A 26935-nucleotide genomic window follows, 5' to 3' on the forward strand; every position below is an offset into this window, starting at 1 on the left:
GCGAACAAGAAAAAACCATGCTCCTTCTTCGCGCGAAATCGTTGCGTAGACAAGATAATGGTAAAATAATAGAAACCGATGACAAACGAAACCGAAGCCATTCCGAACGCCCAAGGATGAGAGCTCACCAAGTTATAGCGAATGATTACCTCAATGGGGGTGCGGGGGAAAAAGTTGACTTCATCACGGCAAGAGTGCGCGGGAAAATTGTTGCTTCAGAAGGGAAACAAAAACAAAATGCTTGCAAAGATTGCTGTTGCAGGAACATGCGTGCGAGGGGCAATCCATCGGCGTGTTATCCCATCTTCCAATGTGGCCAACAAGGTATAAATATTCAGGCTTTCGGTTGTAGCCGCTCATAGCGCTAACAACCTTATCAGTGAACGTGTTGAGCTTCCTGCTTATCCGAGGAATTTTCACTTGCCGTTGTTGGGGTGATTTTGCTGTGGAACTGAACGTGAAATTGGCGCTGAAATTGCCACTGCGGTGGTGAAGCATTGGTGTTGAGGTTATAATTCCTGGTTAGTAGTTCTACTTCTGTCGTTTATAGCAGCAGCACTTGTTGAAATAGCAATCAAATCAACGGTAGTGAGCCTATGAACGGTGAGAGTGAGTAAACCATTCAAAATACTTTCTGACGGTTGTCCAGATTGGTAATTAAAACGGTAATTGAATATCTCGGTGAAAGCGGTTCCGGTTGATAGAGCGGAGAAGTTACTGGAGTATTAAATTGGGGGAGTGATGGGACGTGTGTTTATTGGACAGGACAAACAAGTGGTTGTTGCGTCAAAGTGTGGCTGATTTTCGCTGGCGGATAAATTGTTGTTATCCGCTCGGCGTGGAAAGCGATTGTCCTGGAGGAATATTATGTAGTTACATCTGAGAATAGTTGAAAGTATATTTTCCCAAAACCTCAAGAATTCAAGGAAACTGTTTCAAACTTTTGTTCACATGAAAAAAACTAGCATTGTACGAACTCGTCGGGACTAATTTAACAAAACGCTCTAAATACTAGTCGATCAAATCATAAATTTTTCGTTCATATAAAGACCAATAAAGATAGTTTTAGGGCCATTGTGATAAAGACTTCGGTCTAGGGCTGCATATCTTGCAGATCCACAGTATTGTGTTGTTTGAATTATGATATCATTGAGTTTTAATAACCTGTCATGGGACTTAGAGTCCAATTCCCAACTATGTGCAGGAATACTTGACTGTGAGAACTATTGCAGTTTGACTGATCACATATATCAATCAAGCATTACATTATGACAAGATCACTAAATTGTCTAAAGTGTCATCAAACACGGAAAAAAACGTTCAAGGAATGCATTTTATTGTATTGAAAATTTTCCGTCAAACTCCTCATATCATAACATTGGTTTTGAATCAAATATTCACATAACACTTTCATCAGTGTAATAATGTATATGTGTAATAATGTCTATTAGTGATATAGTTCATATTTTTGCCATAAACTTGCACTGGTACATACGTTGCATTAAGCTTGCCATTCAAAATACAATCAAGGCGTGTTATTTGACATATAAATCACAATCCTTCGAGTGTACATTTATTGGTACTTTTTTGACAGATTGTATGAATGTGAAATCGCTTATGAAAACATATGTTCGAAAAAACTGTTTTTCTCAGGTACACCTAGTGTGAAAATCGAATGTAAGAATTACACAGATGGAATGGATGGAATTCTCTTGGATGTACAAATTTCGAGATGATGCAAAATAGAGATCATATAATTCGTAGTCTTCTTTGGTCATCCTGGTAGTTATAAGTGGTTTATCATGCTAGGGATAAATTTGTCGTTATTCTTCCCGAATTATTTTCAATAGATAAAGTTTGTTAGTCTATCTTCTGAAATTTCATATTTTATACAGACACTCAAAGCAAATAACTTCCAGAATCATTGATGGGATAGGGCCTATATTTTCATCAGTTTTGTTATATGCACCCGTGTATTGTCATGTTGCTCGGTTCAATCAAGTAGATTGCAACCAGTGTTGCCACACGTACATATTTATCTGGAAAGGTACAGATTACCCCATTAGCGGCCGAGCTGTTAGAAATATTTTTTAACGAAAGCCATTTGTGTTATTTTGATTATTAACGTTAAGAAATCACAATTTTCAAGAATTATTTTGTTCAATTTTTTTCCGAGAACTTACTGTTCGAAAAATTATTGATTAAACCTGGAAAAAATCCTGTAGAAATACACGTTCTACATCACAATGTGTATTTTTTTTACCAAAGTAATACTGTAGAAACGTTACATATTTTCGTATTTTATGAGGTATTGTTATATAAACACCATACGCACATTTTTCCTTAAAACATAAACTTTGCTTCAAGCCCAATAAGTTCAATGAAATTGGTGGTAAGAGGTAGGGCGAATGATGTTGATTTGTCCGATTTTGGGTAAGTTCACGCAACTAGTAATTGCAATTTGTGATTTTTCTTAATCAAAAATCTCTCCTTGTTAGTTGGGGTTTGTTGGAAAGTCCCAAATATCTAGTTGCTAATAATACAATAAGATGTGTATTCAAATTTACATGTTTTTAACGAAATTATGGCCATGGGTTGTCCACCTCTGATTATGTTTTGTCCGAAAAATGGTCATGGTTTGTCATGGTCATTAAAAATCAGCATTATTGAACGAAGATTTTCGAATTATCAAGTAGATGTTGCATTCCTCTTTGGTCTGAGTTACTGTTATCATATTGATTCATTCATAATTTACCCATTTGCCCTCGAGACCTTTTTTTGGGCATTTTGAGAATGAACATCACTCAACACAGAGAAACTTAATTTCTACACCCAAAATTGATTTTTAGCTCATGTTTTGTCATCCCAATTTATGACATTAAAAGAGACATAACATAACAGAAAATGTCATAACTCACAAATACTGGTAAGCATTTGTATAATAGACATGGTACAGCAATATTAGATTAATACGAGCGAACGAAACAAAAGACAAATAAGCTTTCCGCATGCTTTGCCACATACACGGCCCAGACCGAGATAGATATTCTTCTTCATGCGCTCATGTTTTACTCTTAGAAAACACCTCCCAACTTCATTTTATAATCAGGTGCAATATTATCACGTATTTTCTGATCAACTTCTTAGGCACCGTTAGCCATGTAGATAGCGTGGTCGTGTAAATTAGCTTTGCATTCCAGCCGGCCTAGGTTCAATCCCCATTGACGTCGTATGGACTTTTTTTTTTGGCACAATCCCGAATGAAATGAGAAAAGAAAACAGAAAGAGATGTCTGCACGCATACACACAAACCATTTTTAAGCTTTCAAAATAGCTCATTATTTACGCATTTGACTCTCATGCACAGTAAATGGCATCTTTTCTGCCAAAGATGAAATGTTTTCTGCCAACGCTAGTTTGGCTGCATGTACCACGCGCGAAGGACACCATAAGCAAACTGCAGCGCCAACATGAGTGCATCTGACAAACCATGACAATTTAGATATATAAATCTGATACAAATGATGTGCAAGCATGATATTTTCAATGTTTGTAAGTGTTATAATCCAAAAAAAGGTCTGAATACGTACCAAATAATGATCCTCTGGTGGTTGATTAAAAGTTAGCTGAAATGAGGCGCGCCTTGAGACCTTGTCGTGGAGGTGGACTTTATAAACCTTTAAAAATGAGAATTCATAAAAAACACTATTAAACTACTGTAAGCTATGAAAAATACAATTTTATTTATATATCATATCACGATGTAAGGCAACCTCGATATAACGTAGCTTTTTAAGATGTCTCATAATTGAAAATAAACAATGCAGAAATAGTTTTTGGATCATAAATTATATCGAATAAATGACTAGTAAGATTTCAAACAAATAAATACCATAGAATGGGGTAGCATTGGTCCTTTTCTCAATGTTTTGTGAATATGTTCTATCTAAACCCAATAATATTATGTTTCAAAACAAATGTTTCACGTCCATACGCATTTTTTTGCCTTTTAGCATAACTTTGAACATGTTTCAAAATTTAGAGGGATTTCCATTTGGAGATAAAGTAAGTTAAACATAGAAACTGTAAAATAAACATTGATACTAGAGATGAAACTGATATGCGGCTTTTCCGGCCAATATTTGCCAATCGGATATCGGATATTGGAGAAAATCAACAATTTCTCATTAACACAACATAAATTATAAAAAAATAGATCATTAGCTAGCTAACAAAGCAAAGCAAAATAATTTATCCATAATTAAAAATAAGGTTTGATTACTGAAATGCCAGTTTTTTTAAATTCAAATTAATACTTACTCAAAACATCCATTTATGAACTGTACTCAAAATTACCCAGTGGCAAATTATGATGAATAAATAATAAATTTTCAGAAGTTGATGATGACAACTGATTACGTTTTGCACCGAACACCAGGCCAACTTCAGAGAACAATCTTCGTTGTAATACTACTGCAACTACTGCTGAAAGATATACTCTAGCAATCCTTGCCCTCGATTGACCGCTTAGATTCTAATGACCACCAAATGCAAGGATCGTAATTGCTATCGATTATAAATCTTTTCACATTTCGTCGATTTCGTTAGCAACGGGATTTTTTTCCTATACGCGACGCTAACTATTACTTTCATTTGCCACTTCGTTGAAACAGTCCCAAAAGGCGTGTCGTGAGTTTCGGTTTGATCCAGTTTCGTCTCTTTTGTTTCATTTACAGGTCTTGAAGAAGACGATGAGCTGTTTCTCTCAGAAGATTTGTCGCAAGACATTTTATATACTCCAAAAACTTTGCCAGCATGACTGTTTACGTTTCAAGAACTCCTAAAAAGTCTGACTTGATCCTCGGGTCTAAGAAGGTTGTAATTAGGTAATTTTGATCTTCTGCTAAGTAATTGAATCCTTATCATAAAAATATCCTGTTGAAAAATCTTTGCGAAAACTCTATACTCTATCCTTCATTTGCTTCATGCACACATACAGTGTCTTCCAGTTTCGTATTCGCGAATAGAAGGCCGAATATCCGGTATCCGATATCCGGCCAAACTACTATCCGTTTCATCACTAATTGATGCAAATTTCACCTCAATTTCTTCAGACATTTTCCTCTACTTGAAACTGATCATGTTTGTTTACAAAAATTATCTTGAATGGGCATAAGAAAGGTTTATAAATACTGCTGGATTTTAGAAAATTAGTTTTTTGCGCATTTTTGAGTAATCATGAATAGTTTTGCATCAATATTTTGCTTCGATATAACGTAACTCGATTTAACGTAACGAGAAAATAAATATAGTTGCCTTATATCGAGGTATAACTGGTTTAACTGATTTGACATAGGTGTGCTGAACTAGAGCATTCGAAAAAGTGGACAAACCAAGATCATATTTTTGACTGGATAAATCTACATCAAATACTCTAGCTAATCAAAAAATAGCTAATAAATTAAACTATTATTTGGTGCATTTAGTGTCCATGGCTTCTGAATCTTTCAAACCACTTTTCAAACATGCTTACCGATGGAATATGAATATGCATGAGCCATCCAGTCATCGAAACACTTTTTGTATCTGTATTCAGGAATTGCATTCAGTTAATGCAGCGAATTCATTTTTGTGTCCTCAATGCTGTCAAACCCGGTCCCACAAAGTGGTAATTTGAGTTTCGAAGATAGGAAATAGTCAAACGTGGCCATATCTGAAGAGTAATTATGCGTTGGATGAACGCGGGATCAGAATTCAATCGTTCAAGCTTGTCTTCAGCCACTTGATAGCGATGAAATTTTTGAAGAAAATTGAGCTTTGCAGGCATTAGTCGTGCTGCAACTTTTCTTATGCCCAGAACATCAATCAAATATGACGAACAGTCTCGTGAGAGATATTTCATTCATTGGCTAGTTCTCTCATACTTAAATGACGATTTGCGGGCAGCATTCCTTTTGTTTTGTCGATGCTTTCATTAGTTTGCGGGATGCCGTCTTTCAATTCCTTATACCATTCATTCACATGTACCCGTTTTTTTCGACATAGTTGAATCTCCATGTATGTATTCTGCAATATTTTCAACGTTTCGGCTCAAGAAATGTTGTTGACAACACAAAATTTTACACAATATGTGTGACCAATAGAATTATCCATATCAAGTGTAAAAAAATTGATCGCGCTCGAAATTGACATAAAGACCACCGATGGTAGAACCAACTTTGAAAAAAATGGAAAAATGTTCAGCGGAAAGAAAATGGCAAATTCCCGGTATATATTTGATAGATTGTATTCTTTGTAAGCCTGTAAGCATAATGCAATGAAAATTCTCGCAAATTACGTTTTTGCAAAATTCGTCATTTTCTTTTACCACATCTCAAAACTCTGTTAAGTTACACTTGTACACTCAATCGTTTTGGTCTAGCTTAGAGCAGACACTTCCGATTCTGAAATGAAACTTCAAGTATGAATAAACTTGATTTTAGGGAAACCGCGTAAGTTAAATAAATGATACAAACAAGTGAATCCCAGAAAATTCATTGACGAATTACGAACCTTCCGGTGAACAGGCGATGTTAATGTCGATCTGAAAAAGTGTGTCATCTAGCAAGATAAGATAAAACGCTCAACATTTGGGAAGTTAACGAAAACATACATTAAGTCATTGAAGTTCTGGGATAGACTCTCGATGAACACTCTTATCGAAGGTGGATTAGCCATAAGAATGACAGGATTTGCATAGTATGAATTAGTCATTTCAGCGATTGAATTGTATCATTTGTACCAAACATTTCATAATCGTGTTCAACAATCTTGCTTCCAACCGTGTTCGCGACCGATATCAAAACCAACTGTGGACAAAGAGGGAAGTAAGTCATGTGTATGTGTGCAGTAGTGGAGGAAACGCATCAAGTTATTGCTGGAGCTAACAAGTTTTGGGAATTCCTTGATCCAATGGTCATGAGTGTGCTCCCGTTGCCAAATAATTAGCGTCACACATTATCATGCCGTAGGTTTGGGTTCGATTTCCGTTCTGGCCGGGGGATTTAGCGCCAAAGAATTTTTTTCTGACTTGCACTGTGAGCACGCGTGTTCTAAAGCTTATAGGAGAAGTGTGTAATACGCACCCCCTAAGCGAGAATGGATTTATCTTAACCGTGCTCTTAGAATTTAAGGTAACAACTACGTCAGTACGTAGATTGGTTAACCCTCAGTCATCTGTAATCGTTTTGTATTTTAGATACTGAATAACAAAAGTACTACGAATTTTATTTTGTAAGGTATAATTTCCAATCATACGATGCCCACCAGCGAAGGGATGAAACCGTTTCTCCGGTGAGCGTGTTCTCCAAGCATTCTTGCATTAATTCTCCAGTCCATCCTTTTGTTTTCCTGCATTCTCTGAGCACATAATATAGATGCCAGATGTGAAGACATGTTTTCGTTTTGAAGACATTTCATTTTGTGAAAACATACTGAGGTAATTTCAAAGTATGTGAGAACAATTGTTTGTGTGATTTATCGAACATTATTTAGAAATATCGTGATGGTTTGCATTTTTGTTCATTATGATTACATTTGAAGACAGAGATGCCAACCTTCCTGATTTTTCAGGATTTCCCAGAGTTTTTGGCACGCTCCTTGGTATCCTGACAAACACTCAATTTTTCCTGATTTTTATGAAATGATCCTGATTTTTTACTTTTTGCTTTATCAGGAAAAAAAATCCATATAAATATACTGGGAGTTTTGCTGGTTGTGTATGAGAACTGTCATAATAGTCTACATGAAAGAGCTTTCCGGTTCGCGTTTATATTAGGCTGTCAAAAAAGTCCTGCGGTATTTCCGCGAGGTGTCGTTGTAAGCGCGTAGTTCTAGTTGTATTCATTCATCGAGTCATACTATAGCTTGTTGGAAAGGTATTTTTGCCAGTGTTTTGTTTGGTTAAGTCGTTCGTGAGTTATAGTGTCGCAAATATGGAGCAAAATAAAGAGAAAATCCGACATATTTTACAGTACTACTATGACAAAGGCAAAAATGCGTCTCAACCGATACCCGATACAGTTTCCATTTCCACCGCACAACGATGGTTTCAACGTTTTCGTTCTGGTGTAGAGGTCGTCGAAGATGCGCCACGCTCCGGAAGGCCTGTCGTCGAAAATTGCAACAAAATCACTGAATTAGCCGAGAAAGACCGGCATAGTAGCAGCCGTAGCATCGGTCAAGAGCTGGGAATAAGTCATCAAACCGTTATTAACTATTTGAAGAAGCTTGGATTCACAAAGAAGCTCGATGTATGGGTGCCACACACGTTGACGCAAAAAAACATCTTTGACCGTGTCGACGCATGTGAATCGCTGCTGAATCGCAACAAAATCGACCCGTTTCTGAAGCGGATGGTGACTGGCGATGAAAACTTACGACAACGTGAAGCGCAAACGGTCGTGGTCGAAGCCCGCTGAAGCGACTCAGACGGTGGCCAAGCCCTCATTAACGGCCAGGAAGGTTCTGCTGTGTGTTTGGTGGGATGGTCAAGGAATAATCTATTATGAGCTGCTTCCCTATGGCCAAACGCTCAATTCGGACCTGTACTACCAACAACTGGACTGCTTGAAGGTAGCACTCATGAAGAAGAGGCCATCTTTGATAAACAGAGGCCGCATTGTCTTCCATTAGGACAACGCCAGGCCACACACTTCTTTGGTGACGCGCCAGAAGCTCCGGGAGCTCGGATGGGAGGTTCTTTTGCATCCGCCGTATAGTCCGGACCTTGCACCAAGTGACTACCACCTGTTTTTGTCCATGGCGAACGAGCTAGGTAGTCAGAAGTTAGCCACAAAAGAGGCCTGTGAAAATTGGCTATCCGAGTTTTTTTTGCCAATAAGGAAGCGAGCTTCTATAACAGAGGTATTATGAAGTTGGCATCTCGTTGGGAACAAGTCATCGAACAAAACGGCGCATATTTGACTTGAAACAGATGACTAATTTTATGAACAAATGAAAATTAAAAAAAAATACCGCAGGACTTTTTTGACAGAATAAATAAAATTTATTCTTCCTTTCGATTATACTTTATCTGTTCGCATTTTTGAAGATACAGTGTCCACATTTTTTGAATTTTAAAGTTGACGTGAAAGAAATATAATCTATAAGAATCATATGCCCGAAGGTTCTCGCAATTCAATCTCAATAAAACGAAGATTAGAAACAGATTTGGAACGGAAACGATGAAAGGTATATTAGCGACCAAAAATTCTGTACAGTTGAATAAAAACGATACAGGTTTCATTACATTTTCGCAGCAAATAACATCCAAGTATAACAATCGATGTACAAAAATTTTAGAAGTAAGAACGTGTAAGCATCTTTTTTTATCTGTAATTATTATTGAAAAATATTTTTTTAAAATGTTTTATTTCTTGAAGAATGTATATTAAATTGTTAGTAAAGCAAGCAGTTGCAAGAATGATCCGTGAGACACGACAAATGAATTAGCAGGTTCACTACATATGTTTAAAATCTCCGTTCATGTGAATCAGTTAAAACATGGTTACGTAAATCTTTACGACTTGTGCGTTTCATCTATGCATCGTTTTTTTTAAAGCAAATCGTGGCGGGTGATGAAAACGGGTCATTTTAAACAATCCGACTGACCTGGTCTTCACCTGAAAATATTATGATCTGGTTCAGGTGGTATTGGAGAGGAATTCTGTATTGTGAGCTTCTACCAAGCAACCAGTCGATACATTCCCACAAATACTGCTCGCAACTGGACAAATTAGCTTCCATAATTAGATAATGTTTAGAGTTATTAGGCTACCTGAAAGATTTCAGAACTTCCTGAATTGATTGCACAATAACACTGTGCTTATAAAATTCAAAAAATAATACTTTTGTTTTCTCAAAAATTTGTACGAACTATCTGGACAACCCAATATGAGCTATCCTGATTTTCCCTGATTTTTTTTTATTCTTCCTGATTTTTCGAAAAAAAATAGTTGGCAACCCTGTTTGAAGACATTTTTATGAGCTGTTTAACCCTGACGAGAGCGTAAATACTGAATGCTATTGGCTAATGATTAGTTTGAATCGTGTTTCGTGTGAAAAACTACCAAACACGCTCATCACAAAATACAGAAACCTGCCAAATAATTGATTGTAGTTACACACTTGCTAAACAGCGCTTCATTGGTTTGCTTCAAACAACAAGTAACAAGTTTGTCACCAAGTAGTTTTGAAATATGTATTTATCAACTGTTATGCCAACCACGAATTGACATGTAGCTCTTTGTTTTTGTTTCATTCTAAATACATATGAATTACGCTGCACATGCATCGAATCGTACAATATTTCGATGTGATCGAAACAAGGTTAGGACGAGTAATGCTTTGAGGGACGATGCGATCCTCGCTGCTGTGAAATCGGAAATGTACTACACAGCGGTTTTCTCTAATTGATCGGAGACAGCTGGAACGATTTATTGTAAAAGTACATCAACTATCGATATTATTAAGCTTATTGGTGATTAAAGTCTTTCTCATCGAGGATAATTTCACGAGATGGACATAATCAGTGCAAGCCAGGAAAACGATCTTTGACCATAGATTTTCTGACCAGAGCGGGAATCGAACACGAATTCCCCATTTTAGTAAGCCCCACGCTATCCACTAGACAACAGAACCACCGATTTGTATGTACAGATAAACTTCGATATAACGTACATTTTACTTTCAAAATTGTACGTTGTATCGAATTGTACGTTATATCGAAGCATAATGAAGTACTCACAAACGTAGTCTATAATACATTATTGTGTTGCTGTTTTAGTACAGTTAATGAATAATTTCAATCAGAAGACGAAGCCTTTCTCATGATGTTTCCCTTCGTACTGTTGATTAAAGCTTGATTCATTTAGAATCCGGAATCACAAAACCAGCTGTATTTCGGGATTGATTGAAGGTACAAAACTTGTTTTAGCATCACAATACAGATAATTCATTGTTCTATCAGAAAAAAAATATTGAAAAATTTTTTCCTTTACACTGTGGAAATGAAAGTGTAATTCACACATTAATAGTTATTCTTGATAATACAAAAAGGTTACAGCCGTATCGATCGTAATTTTTTATGTTTTTAACATCTGTCAACAATATCCAATTCAAAATAATAGAAGTTTCATGATTCTATGAACATTTTTTTTTGTACCTACAATCTACTATCTGCGGTCATCATTGATCTATAATTTTATGAACTTTCATTACATTCCATTAGTGATTATCCGAGCGACAGCCAAAACAATATTTTCCCCGTATCACTGGAATCAATGACAATCATTGGGGGATCTAGAGATCTAAAGGCGAGAAATTCTGCTCGGATCCATAGTTAAATCCATTCCAACTGTAAGTACGAGGTTTGTTCAATAAGATCGAATTTACTCGGGTTACGTATATTCGATTCTAGATTTTTTTGTGGTATTATGTTGGTACTCATGTCTCTCACTTATGCTGACAAGTACGGCTATTTTGAATAATCAGTTAATTTTTGACAACTGATGTGCCCATGTTTGCACAGAAGACATAATCACCAACACCATTAGTGTTGGGTAAACGCAATTTTGTTGTTTTTTGCCTACAAACGTAACCATGCAAATTTCCAATGAAATAATCTGTCCAGTTGAATGATATTATCGGCAAAAAGAGGGCCTAGAAGATTTTCCGGATTAAAACATTTTTTTTCCAATTTGATAACGATTACGTCTATTTATGCGGACAATCAATCGTTTCAATGAACAATTGTTCGCATAGCTAGACGTAATCACCAGGTTGTTCTGTCTGTAGCGTTAGTATTTACACTTCCGATAATAGTCAAAATGTCTCTGTCGGTAGTTTCAGTTGTTATCGGATAAAATCAAAAAGGTTTGGAAGAAATTTAGTGAAATGTCTGGAAAAGGTGTTCTTGATTTGTTGCGAGTTTAGAATAGTACTTTCTCCTGAATACTCTGGGATATGAAAAGAACAGCAGGATCGTGTTTTTTCAATTGATTGAATTTGTAAAGGCAATCTGCAATGTTGGTAATTTTTACCAACATGATTTACCGATATCACGATTAATCGCATAAAGATGGTGGAGTGACTTACACCAACGCATAATGGTCCAGGAGATGCAGGAGGATAAGTGGAAATTAGCATTTAAAGCTCGACAGTTATTCTCTAGACAAAAACTGTCTTCGACAAAGTTGTTACATATGATAGAGCGCTCATTTTCATGTTGCCAAAAAAAGGGTGACCAACATTTTCGATGAAATAAAAAATCTAACTTTCTTATCTCTATAGATAGAGATAAACATAGTTCGACAATGTTGTAGTTCCAGTTATTTGAAGCATCTTTGTAGAATAAAGTTTTTTCTCTATCTCTTGAAATAACCGATAAAGCGCCTTTTTCCTAATTTGCGTTGGAGTCACCATTAAAAAAACTGTTTTTTTGCTCTAACTTTTATATTTCAAATTCTACATACAAACTGTCTTCGAAAGACTTTTAGAATATACTGATACAAATATTTTGCGATGCAGAACTTGTCAATATCTCAACTTCACTCAAAATTATTGATATTTCATCTCAAAAAATACGTTCTCTGCAATTGTTTGTCATTCTTTCTGGGGCAAACGTAAACAGAGTTTTTTGGCGGCATTTGAAAGAACGGATTTCACTCTACATAATGTGTGATTTTCAAAACTATGTTATTTTTCGTGTTAAATGAGTAAATTAAAATTGAAACCATGAGTTTTTCGGTGAAAACCCATCAATAACTTTGAGTAGGATTAAGATATTGACAAGTATGAGTAAATGCTGAGTATGTGGAATAATTCGATGGGTTATAATGTTAAGAACCAATATTATTTTGATTTTACTACGGATCTGATTGTTCCATTATCTACCAGGGTTACCATATCTACAGAATAATCTGTATTTATTCAGATTTTTCAGACTTTTTGAAACTAAGAATCTGCAGATACTGATTAAAGATTTTTCGGGTTTTCATACAGATTTACAGATTATTATGTTTCCAAATTGAACTTATAAAATTTACCCTTTGTGGTCGTATCAAATATTAATTCGTACTGGTTGCAATTATTTTCACTTGAAAAAGCAGTGATGTATGACTTTGTGAGATTATGAGATGAACAAGATTCCCTTTTTTGTAAACTTCTGATAGGTATTTACTAAATAATGTTTTCATGATTATGTTTAAATATATTCACTATGATTATTCTTCAAATGATATTTTTCGCATGTATCAAAACAATAATTAGTTTGGCGTCTTTCGCCTTTTATCTTTTTGTTTGAACATACAGAGCAATGGTCTTTACATCTACCCAGTACCGCAATACTTTGCTGTGGTGGCTGAAAGCAAAGAAACGTCCGCAAAGGTTTGATACAGATTACGATACAGATTTTCTGAGAAAAAACGCAGATAAAAAAAAAGATTTTTTGAGACCAAAAACACAGATTTTATTATGGCAATCCTACTTGAAGATTCAAATGCAGAAATTTAGGTATACAATAATACAAATACAAATACAATTGCTTCTCTTTGTTCATCGTAGTGCAGTGTACAGAAAATAGTGATTATATGAACAGTGTTTCAATGATTTCTTATATTTATCTATTGGGAATCACTAAGTAATAAGACACTATCGTGACAGGCATGTTTGGACTCTACAAAGAATGTGATTAATTCGGAAATGTTTTTTAGAAATTGCTCAAACATTTTCGAACAAAAAATGTTGGTTTGCATGTTGAGCAAACATTGCGTAGAATGCAAAACGGTGAAAAGTCGATTTTGTTCATTTTGTCGCTTACGTCTCCTATACAAACATGGGCAGTGCTTTTCTTACACGTGTTTTGGTTCATCTTAGATTTTTGCCTATTGCAAAAATGGATCAAAGAATCTCAAGCGAACACATTCCGAATGTTGATTGTGATATCTGGTGAACCTACCTTGGAGCGAAACAACGTTTATCGGAGTTCGAAAAAATGTTCTCGGAGGATCGAAAAGATGTAAACGACGCAAAGCGTGTCGGAAGCCCGAGCACGTCAACAACTGAAATCGAATCTAGATGATCCGTGGGTATACAAAAACCGTGATACTTTTAGAACAGCTCTTGTAGATAGAGTGGTCCACTCTATACCATTCCATTAATCATTTCCATAGCCATAGCCGATTTTTCTTCAGCACTACAAAAGGATTTCTCTAGAGATAGGCAATAGGCAAAAATCGAAGATGAACCAAAACACGTGTAAGAAAAATAGTTGTCAAAAATTAACTGAACATTCAAAATAGCGGTATTTGTCACCATAAGTGAGAGACATGAATACCAACATAATGCAAAAAAAAAATCTAGAATCGAATATACGTAACCCGCGTTTTTTTTTTCGAAAGTCGCTATAACTTAACTGTAAAATAGATTATGAAATTCGAAACGGCTTTAGGTTTTAGTCCCGCAGTGAATCTATTTTGTAAATAATGACCGAGAAACACAGAAGGTATTAACGTGAGCAAATGATGCTCTTCCGAGTTTTCTTTTGAGAATCCACTTCATTTCAATTTTCCCGTAGTCAACTCAACGGCTCAAATACGCCGTTTCGCATTCAGGGGGAAACGGATTCAGTCATCAAAAATTTAGTTGCAAATTGTGCTCCATCCGATTGTCAGCTCTTAACTGTGAACGGAAGACAAAGTTCATTTTCGTTCGAAATACAATTGTAGATCTGGAAATCGACGCTTCCCTTTTTTTGTTCCGTTGTTTGTTTGGCTCTACAAAATTCCACCTTTACATTGTTCAAATCCCAGCCTTCAAACAAAACGATAATTTGCGCGAGAACAATGCCATCATTTCTTGTCGCGCTGCCGCCCCGGAAGACAAACACTTTCGCAAAGAAGCTGCCGAAGAAAATAAACGATTTATTTTTATGAGAAGTTGGATCGAAATAACGTGGGTTTGGTATTGATAGAGAGCATAAAAGCATTTATTTGACTAACTCGCTACGTTCATTGTCAATCGCAAAGAAAAAAATGCGTTACATTACCTTTATAACTTGCCATATAATCATTCTAACATACAGTTGGAAATTACTGCATCAAATCAATCGTCCTCGGGTTTATGGCCACCGATAATTACTCAATTAAATCGCGTGAAACACGTTAAACTACTCGACAGTTTTTATTACCGACACAGTTTCGATGCACCTCCGCTTATGTCAGCTGGGGACCGCGCCTATCGCTTCCGTTCAATTGATTGTCGTGTTTCTTCCCCCGAAAGTGGGTCCGGTAGATTCACAATTATGCTTCCGCTTTTGTTGCAACTGAAGCGAGAATTAGGTGGTTTTATGAGTACACTACAAGCCCGTTCGTAAAATTTCGCTTGTTTTGCGCTTTATTACGAATTCACGAGGAAATATAGGCTAGGGAAGAACTCTGGTGAGCTGTTGACAAGACACGGATAACTACGAACCCAATTATCAATATTTAGGATCTGTCTGGTTTGATGCTCTATATTCATGATGTTGTTGCTGAACGCAAATGTATTTACACAAAAAAGCTCACACCTCACCTACATAGAAAATTGACGTCTTTGACAATAGTCCATACTTTAATACTGTCTTAAACTATTCGAATACACTATTTTGCTATCTTGACTTCAAACAAAATTAGTATTATCTGTATTTTTTCAACGAAAGCATGAAAAAGTAGTTGAAAGGAAAACTTTTTCCCTGTACAAGTGCCCATATTCTGATGTATGGGTGATGTGTTGGATATTGTACGCTGCGTTTCACAACTATAGGACCACGCACTTTTTCTGAGTTTGCAGAGATATGTAAGAAGTCGGTTGAATTGAAGTATATAGTGTAGGATATGATAACTATTTTCAATTAAATTACTGGCCTTTTGAACTTTATTGTTGTGTTCAGGCGCGAAACATTCAAACAACTATTATTCCAGTGTTTCATAACTATAGAACCAGATGGAAAAACACTCACTTCTTTACAAAATTAACGTCAATTTCACATGAATTACAATAAGTTTCCAATTCGTAGGTCGTCTTTAGTTCTCAATCAGATCAAATAACCCGTTCGGGGTGGTTTTGACCAAGTTGCGCCATGTTGTAGTGTGTATCTCGTTCTACGCAGAGGATTCGGGGGTTCGTTTAAGGGTGGACCCCAGTCTGGAATTTCGAAAAATTCGATTTTTTTATTTTTGCATTTTTGGGAAGCTTATGCCCTCAGGAATGCTATCCTAAAAGGATTTTCCGATATTTGATTTCGTTGGAAAGTTACAGCCAAAAGTATAAGGTCACATCAAGGGATATGGTATTGCTGTACGAATTTTCAAACGCGTTTTACTCGAAACCATGTTTGCGCAGCTGGTGGTATCGATATCTCAGGATCTATTCGACCGATCTGGCTGAATTTTTTTATCAGAATGTAAAATGAATTATCTGAAGCGTTACATAGCCGTTTTTTGATATCTAATTTTTTTATTTTTTATGAGCTTTTAAACAGCGATTTTTCATGAAAATAACTGGTTTTTAACAATAATGGTCGCCATTTTGGCAACTTTTTGAACTTTCAAAAACCCTTATGTAACGCCTTATTGTCCTAAAGTTCCAAAATATTCATTGGAATTCGTTTTGCGATACTCTGTTGCTTCATAATAGATACCACCAGCAAAGTACCGATTTTCAGACAGCATCTACACATCCAGCTGTCAACAGCGTAATCATCATTATTCGTGTACTCAAAAAATAAAAAAAATCAAAAAAAGTACATCTTCAAATATACCTTAAACAACAACTAAAATACCCGGGTACTTAATTTTATCCCTAGCATCCGAAAAAAAATCACGAAAATTCATTATTTTTGACCTCCCAGACATGGGTCCCCCTTAAGCACTTCAAATCACTCATGCTGCTTGTAACCTGCTTCTACTACTCGTACTATCACTCCTCATTAGTTCTTGATAGGGTTTTGATCTGTTAAACAAGCTGACCAGTACAGAATCGGAAGTCCCCATTCAATAAACAATGCCTTGACTTTCCGGATGTTATGAATTGATGCCAAATTATCCATTTATCATGATATTTTTGTTGCAAAAAGAGAAGTAAATGATTCTGAAGTACTTAATTGTACTTCTGACTGTAAATTGGTGTTGATGAAAAGCTATCTGGCCAGGTCATTTTGAAAATATTTTCCTCAAACCATCAAACTGCCGCCTGCAAAGTTACGAGTTGAAAAATTACATGACACGTTCCGTAAGTCCTTCCAGTATGAAGAAATTCTCTTCAAGTTGGATTTCTTTTTATTAGATGAGTTCTCCTGAAATAGTGAAACCCGTGGGCCATGGCATTTGCTCTCACATTAGCTTTTGGATCCGCAGCTTTGGAGATGGGATTTTTATGGTTTGGAGAAAATTTTCTCTAAGAAGCCTGGTTTAGGTAGCTTACCATCAACACGAATGAACAATCAGAAGTGCAACGAAGTACATTAGAGTCATTTTTTGCTGTTACACCGAAAACACTGTGATAATTGGGTAATAAGGCATCAATTTATAAAATCCGAAAAGTCATGGCATGGTTTGATGAAGAAGGGATTCTGGACTGATCAGCTTGTTTAACACTAGAACTACCGACAGTTGTTATATACCTATTTCTAACAAACCGGTCATTTTGACCGGTGTGATGTTTAGTTGTCAAAATATAAAAATTTGAAAAAGGTTTTATAGAGAGTAAAATATATTTCATTCTAATGTTGTAAGTACATATTAACTTCATTTATTTGCACGTGGAGGCGTTCTGGCGTAGTGGTAACATCCACACCTCTCACGCAAAGATCACGAGTTCAATTCTCTCTCCCGACATTCTTCCAAAAATGGAAGTAAAAGTGACGAACCAGCTGGAATGTGTTGAAAGTCACTATAATAGAGAAAAAAAGATTATTTGTATAAAATATAGTATTTTTATTTGTACTTTTATTTAGACATACACTCAAAAAAATCAGAGAAACAGAGTGCTTCTTGAAAAATCAATGTATGAAGATGGGATACATATAATTTTGAAGCTTAAACTTTGTTGTTTTGGAATATGCTATGAACACATTTTTATTTGTGTGTATGTAGATGTAGTGGACAATAATATCAAGAAGTAATAAAAAATCGATTTTTTTTTTCAAACTTTTTGTAGATTAATATAATTTTTTGCTTATTAAACAGCTTTCATTTGATTCCTAAAACGTTCATGTAGGATCTTTGCATACAAAGATATTTTTGTTTGAATGAAAAGTTACCTTACAATCTTTGATGATAAATAATTCGATAAATAATTATCGCACCGCAAACGGAGAGGTAGATTTGAAAACTCCAATGAATTCTGTATAATGTAAATTTTGTTGCTTTGGCGAAAAAAATAATTTGATTTTTTTGCATCAATTTTAAAAAAAGTGTCAAAATCCCGTTTTTATAGTGTTTTAAAAAATCTTTAGTAGTTTTGCAAATTTTGCAGTAAATTAGAATGTTAGCAAAAAAATTTTAACATGGTGTATCCCCTAAACTCCTGTGAACATTTCATATTGATACGTTCAGCCATTTTTCTAGTCGATCGATCACAGTTTGGAGCAAGGATGGAAATTATGCGATCATGATTCGATCCATGATTAATCGCAAACTGCACTGATCGCGATCTATACATATTGCGATCAACTATTACTCCTCTCCCTTCTCAACAGAATGATGTTCTCTTGGTTACTCTAAGTTTATGAATAGATCGCATCAACGGATCTAGATAGAAGAAACGAAAGACTCTTTTCATTCGGTTTGTGTGCAAATCGCAGCAGTAAATTGCTCCACGGAGGCAGCTGTTTCTACAGTATACGATTCTCAGTACCTCGCCTCTCCGCTCAGTTTAGCTTGCCACAAGTACCTCGTTTCGGTAACTGAAAATCAGAGCGATGTAATGCTCAGATCATAAATCTTCGTCAGTAGTAAACAGTCCGAACAATATCTGATCCCCAGCTTAGATTATTCTTTTGTAGCGTGCCCTCACGATAAACCTTCAATCATATGAGCAAAGCTTTGGGAGTGCATACAGTAATGAGTCCACTGCCATATCGCTTTTGTGAGATTTTGGCATTTCTCCGTTTTTTAGTGTTCTCTATGTGTAAACATGAAAAAAAAAACGAAGGCATCGCTCGTTGCTGGTGACGTCAATACATCTGACTAGTGGTAATACCTATTCATTGATCACTCGAGGCGATTTGTACCAAAATTACAAAATACTATGCGTACCCTCCAAATGAACGATTCGTAACTTCCATTTTCATGCGTTTTTGGGTATGACGATTGTAAGGAGTGGTGATACTCACACATATACTTACGTATTCTCACACATATACACACACTCCACCCCCCCAATTATTGCTTTGAAAATGTTGTTTATTTATATCTTTCCTGGAATGCATTCAGCTTTTTGTGCAGATAGTTCCATCAGCAGAAATTTCAGCTTGTTGATGGTCATTCTCATCTGAGGATGATGACAGTATCAACATTCTTCTTGGTCCACGTAAGTTGATTCTCTTTACTATTGGTCTCTGAGGAAACAAACATTTTTTGACGTAGAACTACGTCTTTCAGGAAGGGTGCCAAATCAGAAAACAGGTCACGTTTTTATGAAATAAAGTTAACGTTAATAACTATATTCACTGTGAACGAATTCTCATGACTAGCCTACCAATCGAATCGGAAATTCTCTAAGATTTGTTTAGTCTGCTATACATTACAATTAGCTAATCACTAAACGGTTAAAATTCATGAAAAATGGATGAACTTCCTTTTTCCCATACATTTGTTTTTCCAATGTGTGTGCTAACCCTACCCATATTTCGAATGCTTATAACTCGAACATTTCTGAACAGAACGGAAAGATGTTTGCATCAATTGATAGGAAATATTTCTACGCGTCTATCACAATTGATAAAATATTATTTTTCATGGGATGAACAATTGAATAACTGTAAAATATCAAGCGTTATTTAAACGCCCTAACTGCCAAGATTTGATTGGGCTGATTTAGGTTTCCCCAACACAGACTTCAAAATCGATGTACTTGTGGAAATCCGCTCTGCAAATATGCATGTAAGTCGGGGATATTTTTGTTCCCACCGAGCTGTGTTTCCCTAACACGATTTTCAATGTGCCTGGGGGAATCCGCTTTGTCAAAACATGCAAGTCGGGGGTATTTTTCCCCACTGAGCTGTGTTTCCCTAACACGGACTTCAAAATTAATGTGCCTGGGAGAATCCGCTTTGCAAATACATGCAAGTCTGGGTATTTTTTTGGTGTTGAGTACTTTTGTACTCGCTTGTCGTTGTGCAGACCGGAATATGTTTCCCTAATACATACTTTTAAACTGAGAAGTCTGAGAAAATCGTCATTTCAGATACTAGAGGTGAATGAACTTTCGCGGTTCGAGAACTATGTAAACATGAGATGTGCAATAATTCCAGAGGGAAATGTAAAATACAATGATCGTTTGACCATTCTTCCGTTTACATATTTTGGTAGTCCTAGGCATCATATCAAACGTAAAAGGACGTTCATCAAATTTATTTGTAACGAAGAACATAATCTGTTAAAAAATTTGTTGCTTTCTAAAATAATATTCGAAATGGTAAACAAGTGGATTGCATAATATAATTGCGTAGTTCTACGTCGAAAATATGCGGTCGTGTCCTAGATACAACTCCTTACAATTTTTTCTTATGATTGATCATCTATATTTCAGACACTGGTCAAATTTCAGAATTTATATTCATAAACACCTTGATCGATATCAAAAAAGTCTTCTCTTGAAGCTGTTACGTCCTCTAAAACTCTAGATATGGTTGGGCGTATCGACATTTAAGGGTTAAGTTTTATAACTAAATAAAAATATATATTTACAATTTTGTTATTTTTTTCCCTCAATATAACACAAATATTCACAACTTACTTACACTGCAACCTATTATAACTGTAATTTTATTAAAAACCAACCCAATCGTCCACAATATTGTGAGTATTTCAAATGCAATGACTTCAACATAACCTATTTCTATCGTATACAACAACTGCCAATGAGAAAATAAAATTGCATCACAATATATTACAAAATTTTAAAAAATTTCTAAATTTTGTGGATTAGGAGCAGTAATTGTTCCGGAAATGTTGATTGGCTGGTACCGTAGTGGCAGATTGACGTAGTTTCTGAGCAATTTTGGATTAGAAACATTAAAATCACGACCGTTCATTTTGACCGGTCGGTATAAATAGGTATACCACATATGTATATCAGAAAAATTGGAAGTGAGAGACCAAAATAATTTATAATATTGATCAATACATGAATTTAGAAAAAGTCATAACACCATTAAAAAATATTTTAAAAAATGTCAATACAAAATCTTGCGAACAAATTATATAACCGGTCATTTTGACCGGTTGGTATTTCTAGTGTTAACAGATCAAAATCCTATCAAGAACTTATAAGGAGTGATCGTACGAATAGTAGAAGCAGCCTACAAGCGGTATGAGTGATTTGAAGAGCTTAAACGAGCAGTATCCTCTGCGTAGAACGAGATACACACTACAACATGGCGCAACTTGATCAAAACCATCCCGAATGGGTTTTTTGATCTAATTGAGAACTAAAAACGACTTACGAATTAGAAACTTTTTGTAATTCATATGAAATTGACGTTAATTTCGTGAAGCAGTGAAAGTTTTCCCATCTGGCTCTATAGTTATGAAACACTGGAATTATAGTTTTTTGAATGTTTCGCGCCTGAACACAACAATAAAGTTCAAATGGCCAGTCTTTTAAATGAAGATAGTTATTATATCCTACACTATATATTTCAATCCAACCGACTTCTTACATATCTCTGGAAATTCGGAAAACATGAGTGGTTCTATAGTTGTCAAAAGCAGTGTTTAATCATACATTGACCCATTCCAGCGTTACTTGACAACGTTTTGACTCACTAAAAACAGCTTTTTTCTCGTTCTCATGTATAAATCACACGATTTCCAAATAGTAAACGATTTCAAAGTGAAATTGCGAAAATTTCCTACATGAATTATCAGTTAGAGAATATTTTACAGTTGAATTCGCCAGCCCACCATTTCTGTTTCAAAACATGCAAATAAACTCTGTTCTATGATTTTTCAATAAAAAATAAAAGTGGATTCCTGTACATATATTCAGTTTTTCAAAAAACTCACAAGAACTTGGAAAAAGTCGGCATGCATTTTGTGACGTAGCAAGGCGCTCTGTGCGAGAAAAACAGTCTCCATAAAGCATTGTCACGTCACACAATCAATAAGATGTATTAAATAAGAATTTCATCGTATTGTAGCAAGCTATACACTGCGTTTCACGACTATAAAACCACTCATTTTTATGAGTCTCCAGAGATATGTAAGAAGTCGGTTGAATTGAAGTATAAAGTGTAGGATATAATAACTATCTTCATTTAAAAGACTGGCCATTTGAACTTTGTTTGTTCAGGCACGAAACATTTAAAACACTCAAATTCCAGTGTTTCATAACTATAGAACCAGATGGAAAAACTCTCACTCCTTTACAAAATTAACGTCAATTTCACGTGAATTTCACTAAGTTTCCAATTCGTAGGACATCTTTAGTTCTCAATCAGTTCAAATAACCCTATCTGGGGGGTGTTGATCAAGTTGCGCTATGTTGTAGTGTGTATCTCGTTCTACGCAGAGCATACTGCTCCTTTAAGCTCTTCAAATCACTCATACTGCTTGTAGGCTGCTTCTACTATTCGTACGATCACTCCTCATAAGTTCTTGATAGAGTTTTGATCTGGTATACAAGCTGGCCAGTGCAGAATCTGAAGCCCTTATTCATCAAACCATGCCACGACCTTCCAGATTTAATGAATTGATGCCAAATTACCCATTTATCACATTGTTTTTGATGAAAAAACAGCAGTAAATGATTCTGAAGTACTCCGTTGCACTTCTGACTATTCATTCGTGTTGATGGTAAGCCACCAAAACCAGGCCTTTTTTGAGAAAATTCTCTCCAAACCATAAAAATCACTTCTCCAAAGTTGCGGGTCCAAAAACTAATGTGGATGCTAATGCCATGGATTTCACTGTTTCAGGATAACTTCTCTGATGAAAATAAATTCAACTTGAATAGAATGTCTTCATACTGGAAGGACTTACGGAACTTGCCATGTAATTTTTTTCAACTCGTAGCTTTTGCAAGCGGTAGTTTGATAGTATGAGGCAAATATTTACAAAACGGCTTGATTCAAATAGCTTTACATCAACATCAATATACAGTCAGAAGTGCAATGAAGTACTTCAGAATAGTTTCCTGTTTTTCCGTCGAAAACACCGTATTAATTGGGTAGTTTGGCATCAATTCATAAAATCCGGAAGGTCATGGCATGGGGCTTCAGATTCTGGACTGGTCAGCTTTTTTACCAGATCAAAACCCTATCAAGAACTTATGAGGAGGGATCGTACGAATAGTAGATGCAGCTTACAAGCAGTATGAGTGATTTGAAGAGCTTAAACGAGCAGTATCCTCTGCGTAGAACGAGATACAAACTACAACATGGCGCAGCTTATTAAAAATCACCCAGGATGGTTTATTTGAACTGATTGAGAACTAAAGATGACTTACGAATTAGAAACCTATTGTAATCCATGTGAAATTGACGTAAATTCTGTAAAGGAGTGAGAGTTTTTCCATCTGGTTCTATAGTTATGAAATACTTGAATTTTAGTTTTTTTTATTGTTTCGCACCTGAACACTACAATAAAATTGAAATGGCCAGTCCTTTAAATGAAAATAATTATAATATCCAACACAACATACTTCAATTCAACCAACTTCTTACATATTTTTGGAAATTCAGAAAAAAATTGGTGGTTCTATAGTCGGGAAACGCAGTGTATACTAGTTTTTGTGTTTTTTATTACTCTGAATACTTCCCACTTTCCTCTGGGATCTCCCCTTTCCCTTCCAAAGGTCCACCCTATAGGGGAAGGTGTTCCTAACGCGACGGGTGGTCCTGAACCTACCTCCCTTTGTATCTCAGGACTGATGCTTCCAACCGATTTTTGAGGTGTGTCAAATGAAAGGTGTCACAACGCTGACAACTTGTAGAACCCCGATTATCCGCGGAACAGAGAAGAAATATTTTTGACCTGTACAGAAAATTAGATTGCGAAACATTACAAAATAAGACATTTTTGATTGCTTATGGTATGTTCATCAAAATAAGCTATATAAATTGAATCTACCTGTTACCTGTAGTACACGGCATGCCGTTATTTGGGGGAAGTCGTGGTGATCCTAGGCCGACCCCCAGTTTTTACTTCGTGATTGTTTACACGTTCACTCTGGCGCTTGCCATCAATGACTCGCACAAGCCTGGTTCATCGAGTGGCGCTCACTACCGGGGGAAAGCATCTGATTTTGCTATAAGATACTTTTGATAAACTCTTTGTATGCATCCGTGTGTATGCGCAAGGGCTTTGCGTATTTGCGTGTTGAAGATGACTCGGACTTTGACTTTGATCATTGACCGTTGACGTTTGCGTGTGCATTTGTATGTGCACTTTCTTTGTCTGACTCCACATGCGTCTATGGCTAAGTTCTTACCAATACGATATTCCTCTTCCGCTGGTAAGACAGCTGCAACCCATACCCAAATCGTATGGGTTTTCCATGCCAAAACGATATAGTGGTTCTCAGATTCCCATGAAAAGAGGTAGTTTTGTTCTTTAATAATCCATTTTTTTTGCTGGTTCAATATTTTTCAATAAACTAGCAATAAGCTCATTGGCTTCAATTTGATATGTCGATCATCTAAAACGGTTCAGTGGTTCAAAAGATTTTAAATTTAAGATTTTTTTTAAAAAAGGCCAATTTTGGGAAATGGTGATAATTGATTTTTTGAACTACCCTAAAATGGAAATGGTCACCCTAACGAAAAAATTAAAAAATACGAGTCTAATGTTTTGTGATAAAGAACAAAATTACCTCACGAAAATCTGAAACCACTTTATCGGTTTGGCATGGAATGGCTGTACTGTTATCAGTAAACAGAAAGTCGAAACAAGATTATATTCTATATTCTTGAATCTACGTTCGTCTTTTGTTGACAAAATATAGTAGAAAGTTCATTTGCATGTTTTGAAACGGAAATAAAAATACAACATTAATTTTCAAATTCGGAAACAGCAAAAAGTCAGGAGTTGTAACTTCACGAAAGTGTTTGACTGGCAACAAGCCAATCTAACTATAAAATATTCTCCAACTGATGATTCTTGTAGGAAAGTTTCTCAATATCACTATAAAAAAAGTGTTTGTTGTGAGTCAAAATGTTGTCACGTCACGCTGGAATGGATCGTATACTTTGCGTGACGTGACAGCAACTTCTTGAGACATTTGATACTCCTCTACTTGTGGATCGATCTTAACCAAATTTTGTGGGTTATTGACCCTCATTGTTTGCTCAGAGAAACCAAAGTATAAAAAAAATTGAACTTAGGTTCATCAGATAAACTAAAAAAATGCTATGTTTTTGTGACCTGACAACACTTCAAAAGACTTGTTGACAAAACATGAGTATTTTTGATTCGAATGAAAGTGTGTATTCCGTTTGGGTTAGAGGAAATATGAGTTTTCCACAGCAATTGGGAATTTTTTAACTTTTGAAAAGGACGTATCGATTTGAGTAAGAGAAATCTTTGATAATTTATATCTCAAAAACTATGAGTCGTACCGAAATAGTGTCTTAGAAAGAGTTATAGAGTATTGATGGTTGAAAATGAAAAAAAATGTACACTGAAAAAAAATTAGTACCCTTTTTTTATTCAAAAAATGCAAATTCAATTTGCAATATCCAAAATACATATTTTTTTATTTTTTTGTAATTTTTTCATACAAAATAGAAGTCATGTAGAAAATTCAAAAATTATAAATTACAAATATTTTTTTAAATATCTCGAGAATATACATTTAGAAGGAGATTGATAATAACCTTTTTTGTTTCAAATCACATCAGGATTCATAATTTGTGGCTAAAAACGATTGCTAAAATACAAAAATTTGAAGTTTTGAAAATTCCTAAAAATTCGATGTTGCACAAATTTCGTCAAAAATAGTTTTATCATCTTGGGCACTATTTCGGTACGACTCATATTTTTTGAGATATAAATTATCAAAGATTTCTCTTACTAAAATCGATACTACCTTTTCAAAAGTTACACTTCAGTCAAAAAATGAACCATAATGATGTATTCGGAAAAGTTGTTGGAAATTATAAGCAAATTCATAAAATTTCATGAACATGACGGTATAACACGACAATCGTATTAAAAGGGATTATTTACTATAAAAAAAAACAATAAATTAGAAATATTTTTTAAATATCTCGAGAATGGTTGCATTTAGAAGGAGATTGATGTTTTTGTTTTAAATAACATCAGGATTCATAATTTGTGATTAAAAATGACTGCTAACATACAAAAACTCGAAGTTTCGAAAATTCCTAAAAATTCGATGTTTCACAAAGTTCGTCAAAAATAGCTTTACCATCTTGGGCCCATTTTTTGAATTTTCTACATGACTTCTATTTTATATGAAAAAATTAAAAAAAAATTAAAAATATGCATTTATGCATTTATATTCATATGCAAAAGAGTACTAACTTTTTTTCTCAGTGTCCTTTTTTTCCATATTCAACCATCAATACTCTATAACTCTTTATAAGACACTATTTCGGTACGACTCATAGTTTTTGAGATATAAATTATCAAAGATTTCTTATTGTTACTAAAATCGATACGCCCTTTTCAAA

General features: G+C 35.4%; 1 protein-coding gene across 1 annotated transcript in view; it reads left to right on the top strand.

The window, feature by feature from the left end:
• The first annotated feature begins 370 nt into the window (after positions 1–370).
• The window catches only part of LOC129778434 (uncharacterized), a 39537-nt gene continuing 12972 nt past the window's right edge, over positions 371–26935 (top strand). The window contains exon 1 of the mRNA XM_055785325.1: positions 371–521. The gene's annotated coding sequence lies outside the window, so the exon portion shown is untranslated. The remainder of the gene's footprint in view (positions 522–26935) is intronic.

The sequence above is a fragment of the Toxorhynchites rutilus genome, chromosome 3 (genome assembly GCF_029784135.1).
Source record: "Toxorhynchites rutilus septentrionalis strain SRP chromosome 3, ASM2978413v1, whole genome shotgun sequence".
NCBI classification, from domain to species: Eukaryota; Metazoa; Arthropoda; class Insecta; order Diptera; family Culicidae; genus Toxorhynchites; species Toxorhynchites rutilus.